Raw genomic sequence first — 9,544 nt, forward strand, 5'->3', positions numbered from 1 at the left:
AACAGCTAGAAGCTGCGGAGAGACGCGACGTGTTCATATGTGAGGTGCTCCGTGATTTGAAACGTCGCGTCGAAGAATCCGAGCTGCGAGAAAAAGCTCTCCAGGAGCCGCTCGCGGAATGCGAGCGCCTCGCCGCGACCGAGCAGCGCCTCGCCGCGACCGAGCAGTGCCTCGCCGCGTACGAGAGCCGGGTGCAGGCCATAGAGGAGATCGTGTCCATCCAGATGCAGCTCATACCGGAGATGCGAAATCAGCAGCAGCAACAAGAACAGCAGCAGCAAAGCTCGTTTTGCTGCTGCAAAAAAAAATAATAAATCACACTCCTGTGTTTCCCGAAGCTTTTCTATTGGAGCCACATGTACAAATGTGGATGCGGATTTCTAGTCCGAGCGCTGGAGCGCTTGAGACCGAACTCTGCTGAATACAGGGCTCAGTCAATATGGACGGATGAAGGAAAGACGCAATCCGACCCGGCAACGAGGCTGGAACGGCATCATGTCCTTGCAGGACCGTCAGCACCGTCCGGCGATTGCACGGAGACCGGCGGGCGTCCCTGTGAGGCAAGATCAGAGAACTTCCATTAGTTTACTATACGTCAGTGTTATTTATGCTGAGCATGTTTTCCTCCGTTTGCATCGTTCGTCCGTCTGGTGCAGACGAGCCTCCCGATATTTGCTCAGCCGGCCTGAAACATGCATTTATTTCTTGGCTGATTGTTCTGTTTCCCGGATGTTTTTCGGAAAGCGTTGCCAAAAATGTCGGCCAAACACTTTTTCCTAGGCGTGTCGTCTCTCCTCAGACCTGCTGGTAAGAGTTGTAATTGAAGCACGATATGAGGAGGGCGGGAGTTCTTCTGGGGACCGTTCCGGTCGACGGTCATACGGGCGCTCCGACGCGAGTCGAGCCTGCTCCGCTTGAAAGTTTCGGAAACTCAGAGTTCACGCTTTCGAGTCAGTGACCCGAAGATTCCACCCGCTCGCAAAGTTCATCACGGTCACGGGTCAGCGATCTCGACTGACGGATTTGGGAATTTTCATACGATACAACTAATGCACAGAAGATCCGGGAGAACAAACTTCACTGAGCGTCGAATGCAGTCTCTCGATGATTTTCCCTCGACTGGGACTTTTCGGAAGCTCACGAGGAGACGACGAAGTGAAAGATTTTTTCGCCAATTTCAATTTCCCAAGACGAGAACTTGCTAAGCAGGAAGACGAATTGCTCAAAATCCGAGCTTTTTTTAGTTGACAAACCAAGCCGATCCGTCAGTCTTGTCCGTATACCCTGCCCATTCTCGTGGATGTGAGTCGTGAAAAGAGCAATCGGAAATAGAGCAGGACGAAACACATTGAATCGGAGGAGACGGAGGCCAAAAACAAAGGAAAGCACACTGTCGCATATCAGGCGGAAAGAGGTAGAGGAATTGCTGTTGCTTCACAGGTTGATGGCTTCCGACACCCCTGCTTCTTCTATTCGCCTTCTCCAACGGAGCGTTATGTGGTTGGGTGCTTTGTCGTCAGTTACCTCGCTCCTTCTGGGTTCGGTCGGCTACCACAAGGAGGGGGGATTCCGCTTCAAGTCCAACGATTACTCTTTGGTACCCTACGCCTTTCCCCCTGGTGTCCTCGTCTTGACTTCACGCAGCGCACGTAAGTGCAGAAAACAAATGGCTGACTGAGGCGGGAAGAACATTTCGTTCGGTTACGGCAGCCGTTCCAGCAACAAGGAGATCGATGACTTCAGGTCGTCTTAACATCGACCGGAAACGCAAGAGAAGACGAACGGACGAGCCTACAAATGACGTGCATGCTCACATGATGTATGGATAGTGTTAGAATTCCAGGATCGCGACCTTGCAACACGAGCGGACCACTGCTGACTGAGCCGAGCAGCTGACCGACTCAGGAACTGAACGACTGACTGGTACACAGCTACAGTCCGTTTCCCAGCAACTAAGCTGAATTCCAGAATTCGTTGTCGTGAATTTCTGCTCTGATGCTCCACCGGGACAGCATCAGAATTCAAGACTCGGCAATGAAGGCATCCGAATAATCATTGGAGATCGTCGTCGTCCGCGGACGTGGTCTAATTAGAGTGAATGCCCGTTTGGAAGTTTGCAGAATGGTCCCGCGTTTCCTCCTCCATGGCTGGGGGAATGGAGGCAAGTGCGAGTACTAGATTGACTTATGGGCCGGAGCGTCGTCGACGCTGTCAGCACGGCAGAGCTTCGGTGAAACGGGACGAGTTCACATCCGATAGAGCATGCGGTAGCGGACGGTTCTAGTCGGCAAACATTTTCTGCGCTCTTAAGCGTGCATGTACGCGTTCTGGAAGGCTCATGATTCTTCCATCCGAAACCCAACTAGAAATGGAGCTCGGAACAAAGCAGGCGGAATCCGGGAGGGGCCGAAAACGGCCGACGGACGCTTTTGTTAGAATGGACGAATGCATCGAATAACGGAACAACTCTCGGAGCGGATCTCCGGCAAGTATTGCGAGCCTTCCCGTCCCGACTCTCTCGTAATACATCATTTCTGCAAATAAATTGGTTGTTTCAGAGACATGCGGTGCGACTAGCGAGCGCCCGAGCTTGATTCGCGCAGCCCAATATCTTGCATGGTACGATTTTGAGATACGAGCGAAGACATCGAGTTCGGTGGGTTGTTCCAGCCTGCATCGTATTGGGAGAGCGAGAGTCGAACGCTCTCGCGTGCGAGAGAATCGATTCCGATCGCGAGCGAGTCGAGTTCAAAATATTTTCTGTTGATGGAACTCTTGTCCTTATTTCATCCGTCGGGAGAATAATCCCTCCTCTGCGTTCACAGGGTTCAGCTTGATCCAGAAGTCTCGATTCGGATCGGCCATGTGCTGGGACCACGCGGCCACGTATGGGATCAGGGAAGAGAATCGAGAGCCACGTGAGGAGAACTCGACCTGATCGTAGAAGTTTGGTTCCCCGAATTCTCTTCCCCGGGTTGTCTAGTACGTATAAGGTAGTCTCGGATACTATTATGCCCCTCAGAGGAAAAAGGGGATTTTCGAGTTGACTCTTCACAGAGGTAAGCATGACCACTTTGTACGCTGTACGCGGAATGCCAAGTATAAGCTGAATGTACGCCGATTGTACGGCGATTTCTACGGAGCATTTCATTCAGGGGGGTTGATTTGTTAGGTGACATATCGGGCAAATCGGACTGATGGAATCTTCCCATCAGCATCCTTTCCATCCAGATGTAGGCTTAGCCATGCATTGGACTGAGTCGGAAATTCTGCTGGACCGCGAGACGAGGATACGCTACCGGAACCTCGCCAGGAAGATTCGTAGGGCCAAGATGAGCATTGATCCGAAGATTCCAAGAAGATCGAAATTCAACTTGATGCTCACGATCCAGCGAAGTCATCAACCCAGGCATCAGACTGACTGAGTGGACCTTTCCCGTGGAATCTTCCAGGTGGTATTCCAGTAGGCCCAAAGAATCTATCTATCGAAGTTCCCGAACCGTATTCTCGCCGGAAGGCCAGCGAGGAGCATTGGCCTAGTCAGTCTAATGCAAGGAGACACACTGACATTGATCCAGAGAGTCTTCTTGAATCTCGATTGTGTTGGAATCTCCGAAGTAATATTCCGGCGTTCCCTAATTTTCACGCGTCGTTCTCCTAGCGGCATTCTGCGCTCACGTCGTTCCGGGCCTCGCTCCATTTCGGTCGCGTCATACTGAGGCTGCGGCATTCCCGCCGCGACATTTTGGGCTCGCGTCATTTTCGCCGCGGCATTATGGGCTCGCGTCGTTCTGGGCTTCGCGCCGTTTCCGCAGCTCCATTTCACTGGCGTCATTCTGGTCGCGTCATTCTGTCGTAAATCCAAATGATAGTTCAATAAGGTCGACTTTGCCCATTCTCAGCTCTGACGGCGAACGACTCGAGAATGTCTGCAAGGTATTTCCCACGTCTTCGTTCAAAGGGATTTTGTCCGCCTTGGCGATCGAACAAGGCAGCTTCTTCAGAGATCGTTGACGATGTCCAGATGCTTAACTGTGGATGCCGGACAACGGGATAGATCTCGAATGGATTTTCGGGAGCCGAATAAATTACTTCTCTCGACGGCTGACAAAGCGAATTCTGGCTGCGCACTTACGGCTGACCTGACGTTTCGAGAGTTGGGGAAAGAGCCTCATTCGGTCACGCCGAATCCGTCATATGGATGGTCTCGTCGAGCCGACCGGAAGGCTCGAAGGTAGGACCCAAGGTCACAGAATTCAAAATTGAAGATTGCCAGGCTCATCAGTACATGCTGACCGGGATGTCGGGGAGGGTCCCGGTCGATCGATATGATGAGTGAAGAGCTAGAATGATCAAATGGCAACTGAAGAGAATTTCCGCGCAAGCTACATGTGTTCAAGAGTCGCAATCGTCATGGCGAGCGGAAATCGACACCACGAGCAGGCTCGGAGCACTGATTTTGCACGACTCGTGCGAAGAGAGAGTATGTAGGCATGATAAAACCAATAGAATGATGAACTAAATTCGCAAGGTGCACCTTGTCGCCTCTAGGTCTTGTGAATCGCTTCTCAAAGACCTGCGATTAATCAAAAGCGCCAGTATCGAGGTCAATTTCGGACGAAGCTCATCGTTTCTTGGATATGTTGCGTTCTTCTTCCAGAGAGAATCATGTGCTGCAGCTAGATTTCGGGGACAGGATTCTCGAGTTCCGCCTCAGACGACACATTGAGCAGGGACATGCGCGAAAGGGCATGGCGGGAATCGGATTGAGTCATGATGACATGATCGACCGTCCGAGAAGTTGTCATTCCCAGCTGCTGAGCCTTCCCTGGTTGTGATCTATTCGAGTTCCAAAAAAAGGAACGATGTCCCGTTGCTCAATATTGTAAAGCCGACGGCTGAGAACAGAACTTAGGACATCTGCCAAAAACTGTCACCCTTCAGCGATGCTGGCTGAGTGTTCAGGTCACGGGGAATCCTCAGCATATGGTGAGTTCTCATCTCTGAGAATTTGATTTGTTCGAATGATGTTCAGAGTTATCCGTTGCTCGGACTGCAGGAAATGATGTGATATGTATTTCTTGGACACTCTGGAGACTTCGACACTAATCAGGAATCGTACCAGGGAAGAGAGTATCGATCCTTCTTTGAGTAAGAATCGCAGGAACCAAGATCGCAGGAGCCAGAATTGTGGACGCCAGACATTGCAGAGGCCCTAGTCGCAAAGGCCCCGGGTCTCGAGTTCCAGGAGGCTAAGCCTGATCTTCCCATCCGTCGCTCCGGATCGAGAGGAAAGAACACCAAGATACAGCGATCTCGCCGATTTCTCGACACGCTCATCCGAATTCTCATTCGGCAGCTCGCCTGATTTTCCATGCTTCTCCACTTCATTCTCGAAGAGCCGTCTCGCATCCCCTCCGAAGTCTCGTCATCGGAATCTCATCGCAATCTCTTACCCTTGAGCATGATGAATTTATCTTCGCGGGGGGGGCTCAGTCCCAGTATACTTATATGTATGTCTAGCCCCGGTGGTAAGCCAAGGGGGGTTCGGCTGCCCGTCAAACGAGGGGTAGATGAACGCGGGAATATATCTCTCGATATCCCTACCCTGGTTTTATCGCGACATGTTCGGAGTCGTATCACGTGAACACAATCCCCCTCGGATGGGTGGGGGCGATGCGGAGAGAGGTGCTCCCAGGCGAGATTCGAATTTCGCGCCGCTCCAAAAAGACCATGGCGACACCCTGAGACGTTCGAGATTCTCGGGGTTCGGAGCCGCCAATCGCTTCTCTGGGCGGCATAAACTTATTGTGAGCGGAGCGGAAGAGTATTGAGCCAAATGATCGATTTGAGAACACGATCTTTCCGGGCGCTTCCGATCCGAGGCCATGCCTGATCTCAGCTGGTGAAAGAACTTTGTGCTTCTGGCGGGCGAATCGCGAGATTTCAGCGTCTCAACGTGACCGCAAGCGGGATCTTGGCAGGTACTGCGAGGTAGGAGCGTGAGCCAGCAGTCTACGATCCGATTGTAAGTCGCATGGCGGCGACGACGCCGACCCATGACTCTATCAGTTTTGGACCAATTCAACACACTTCTCCGTAGGTTCATGGGCAGAATAGAGAAAGGGTCGGTCTTGAGCCGGCAACCCCGAATCTGCGCGGATCTTTGGGCTGTCCAGCGGCAGCGAGTCGGGTAGTGTCTCTAAATTAAGAAAGTGTCGAAATTACCTAAGAGCGGCGAACCCGGGAAAATACGCATAGTAGCTTTCCAGCGTGAGAGCTGCGGAGACCGACCATAGCGAAAACAACCGCGATGTCAACAAAAAAAACATGAGCAGTCTGGGGTCTGATCACTCTAGATTATCCAAGAGGATCAAATGTCAACTCGCTTCCGGCTCCGTTTACATTCCATGAGGATTTAGAATGATGATCCGATGAAAGCATGGGGGAGCTTCTCAGTTTCGAAATTCGAATAACGTCCTATTCTGCGTCGGCTTGTGTCGGGGTTCCTTGGGAAGCCACTCTGGATGTCGAGCTCATCCACAGCTAAGTGCTTTGTCTGCTGGAATGATGGGCAGAACCTCCCCGGAGCTCGACCGCGTCCATTTGTTCGATGTTTGTCTTCGCCTTGAGAAAATATTTTTTCCGAAAATGCCGGACGTTAGGGACACCCACATCTGAGCTATTATTCTCGCATCACACGAGTCGTCGAGCTCCTCTTTTGGGCATAGCCGTTGTGCTCGAAGAACGCGTGACGCGCACCGTTTGCTCGACTTATCATTGGTCCCGACTTGGGGAAATCGACTCTGCGAGATGCTCGTTGGGCACGAGTTCGTGTTTTTTTTTAATTTCGAGAGATTCTGTCGCGGCAGGCTGCAACCCGAAGGAATATTCGAGGATACGTAGGCTCCGTCGGAAGAAAGTCAGCCTGCTAGCCCGGTCTGCTCGACTGCTTAGGCGGATCGACGAGGGGCACTCTCCCTCGTCTTCGTCGACTTTCCACCCTTTTCTGCTTCTGGTCATTTGTAGAACCCGTCGCCAGGTGGCGGGGAGGCTCGTATTAGAGCTCAACGCGAGTACGCCGCTCATCTCTAATGTTCCCCTTTCGGTATCCATTTTAAGGAGCTCGAAACTCACCGAGACGCACTGTTCGTTGGGACCACTTCGGTGCGCGGAAGCCGTCGACCCCGTTTCTCCGAGCCGTCGAGGATCAAGGTGAAGATGCCGAAGGTCAAGCTGACCAGCAGCGAGGGCACACTGTTCGAAGTGGATGAGGAAGTCGCGAAAAAATCCCGTACCATCAAGAACATGCTGGAGGACCTCGGCATGGCCGATGACGACGAGCCGATACCCCTACCGAAGGTTCCGGAAGCGTGTCTAGTGAAAATCATCGAGTGGGCGACGCACCACGTGAACGACCCGCCGTTCGAAGAAAATGAGAAAGAAATCGTCTACAACGAAGATCTCAGTCCTTGGGACGAAATGTTCCTGGACGTCGGCGTGGAGCTTCTCTTCGACATGCTGAGAGCCGCGAACTATCTCGATATGGCCTCGATGGTCGATGTAATCAGCACGAAGATCGCCAACATGATGAGGGGCAAGACACCGGAAGATATTCGAGCACTTTTCAATTTACCGAACGACTTGACGCCATCGGAAATAGAACAGATCCGCCGGGAGAACGAATGGTGCGAAGACATGCAGCCAAACTGGACCGGTCAGCGGTTCTTCTGAACAAAAGGATCCGTGATATTCCGTGCAAGGCTCGCGCTGTCCTTTTGTCTGTTTACGAGAGGCAGCTTTTCCCGATGCGGAGCTCTTGACGTCCAAAGAAATAAATTCGTATGATTGAAACTGAGTATGCGGAACAGGCTCGTCTCTCTCTCTGTCATTCATCTGATGTCACCTGGCCTTGTTCAGTCCTGACTCCAACACTCAGGCAGTCTTATTCCGAAACGATTCCGGCCTCGGAGCTGGATTAACTCCCGCATGCTCCCTCTTCGCAACGCCCTCTCTCGACCCGAACGACCTGAATAGCGGCTTCGATTCCTCTAACGGGGAAATTGATTCGACTGGGATTATCTAATATTATCTCACATAGGATTTATGGGAAGTAGGCTGGGCGCTCACTCTCAGGGGTTCCCGAGAAGAGGTCCTGCGAGCCCTTGGGGGCCGTGGCTGCCGTTCGCGGGGGTCCAAGACGTCGGTGAAATTTTTTATCTCATGTTCATCAGGAAAAATATATCCGACATAGCTTGCAAGACTATCGACCAGCCTCAACGCCTCAGGATTTCTTCCCATACTGAGAGAGCTTGTTCGGTGAGAAAGAGGGGAATATTCGTTGTCGGGCGAAGCCACCGACTACTTCTGCTGGAATGACATCGCAGGCGGTCTCGAGTACGATCGGGGACTTCGGAGGTGGTCCCGCGCTGGTAAGAAATCAGGGAGCGCTGGCGGACACGTTCTTGTGCTTGATACAGACTCAGATACAGGTCAGCCGCGGGAAGAATAGCCAGAGCCGTCCATAGTGGTGGAAACGAGGAACTTGGATCCGATCGGGGTACGTATGTCCCCTTGGTCATCCGTGATTCGCAGCGCTGACTGAGCTATCCTCCCAGTCTCTGACCCAGCTATGGAAGAATGGCGATCTTGAGAACTTCATACCTCCAGCAGAAAACCGATTTCCTCGACGAGGAAAGGGCTGTCGTCTCAGTCATCGTTGGATAAGAAAAGACTATCCGGGGACATGGTTTGGATGGGTCCGCTGGCAGATACGTACGGAGCTTGACTAATTGTCCTCGGTGTCACCGCGGAGAAGGTGATGAGCTTTATGAGAATTCGAGGGATCACCGAAGGTTCAATTCTCGATTCCCGCCGATATTCATGCGTGCGGGGAGAACATGGGGGTACGCCCCGCGCGGGCGTGTGATGAGGGTCGGTTGAGAAACGACTGCACTAAGTTCCGCGACCGCAATTCAATTCCCCCGTTTAGAATTTTTTTACATATGAATCAACCTCCTCCCTGCCTTCCGGTGATGCGACACGCTAGTGTCGAGCTGACGAGGATCCTACTACGATTGCCTTCATCTGGATCGATACCATGAAAATGTCCAGGAAGAACACGGCGAGCTGAAACACCCGAACATCAGAAGTAACCTGTGTTGTCAATTTTCAGAGATCATGAGTGTGAATGTGAAGAGTCACCGCGAGCTCAGCGAGCAGGTGCTCATCTGTTCCGAGACTCTCTCCTCACCGGAGGTAGGAGGCCGAGATCCAGATCAAAAGCCCCTAAAGCTCTCAACGGATGGTGTATTCGATCGAGAGTTTTCTCCGAACATCGGGTACCAGTGCTTCCTGCTTCGTGATGATCACGGCGCTCAGAGAAATCCCCGCCGGACAGCGAATGCCGCAGTCTCTCGATCTAAAATACCGAGTCTCGCTCCAATACCTCAAATATTGAGTTCCTGGGAACAACGAACAGAAGCGAAAAATCTCATACTGACCTGGCGAGTGACAGCTTCGGATAGCACTAAGACGATGAGCA

The 9,544-nt window shown here is 52.1% G+C and overlaps 1 pseudogene; it reads left to right on the plus strand.

Moving 5' to 3' along the window:
• Positions 1-5,764: 5,764 nt before the first annotated feature.
• LOC100900711 (S-phase kinase-associated protein 1 pseudogene) lies at positions 5,765-7,856 on the plus strand (annotated as a pseudogene).
• Positions 7,857-9,544: the final 1,688 nt, after the last annotated feature.

The sequence above is a fragment of the Galendromus occidentalis genome, unplaced genomic scaffold (genome assembly GCF_000255335.2).
Source record: "Galendromus occidentalis unplaced genomic scaffold, Mocc_1.1 scf7180000075612, whole genome shotgun sequence".
NCBI lineage: Eukaryota > Metazoa > Arthropoda > Arachnida > Mesostigmata > Phytoseiidae > Galendromus > Galendromus occidentalis.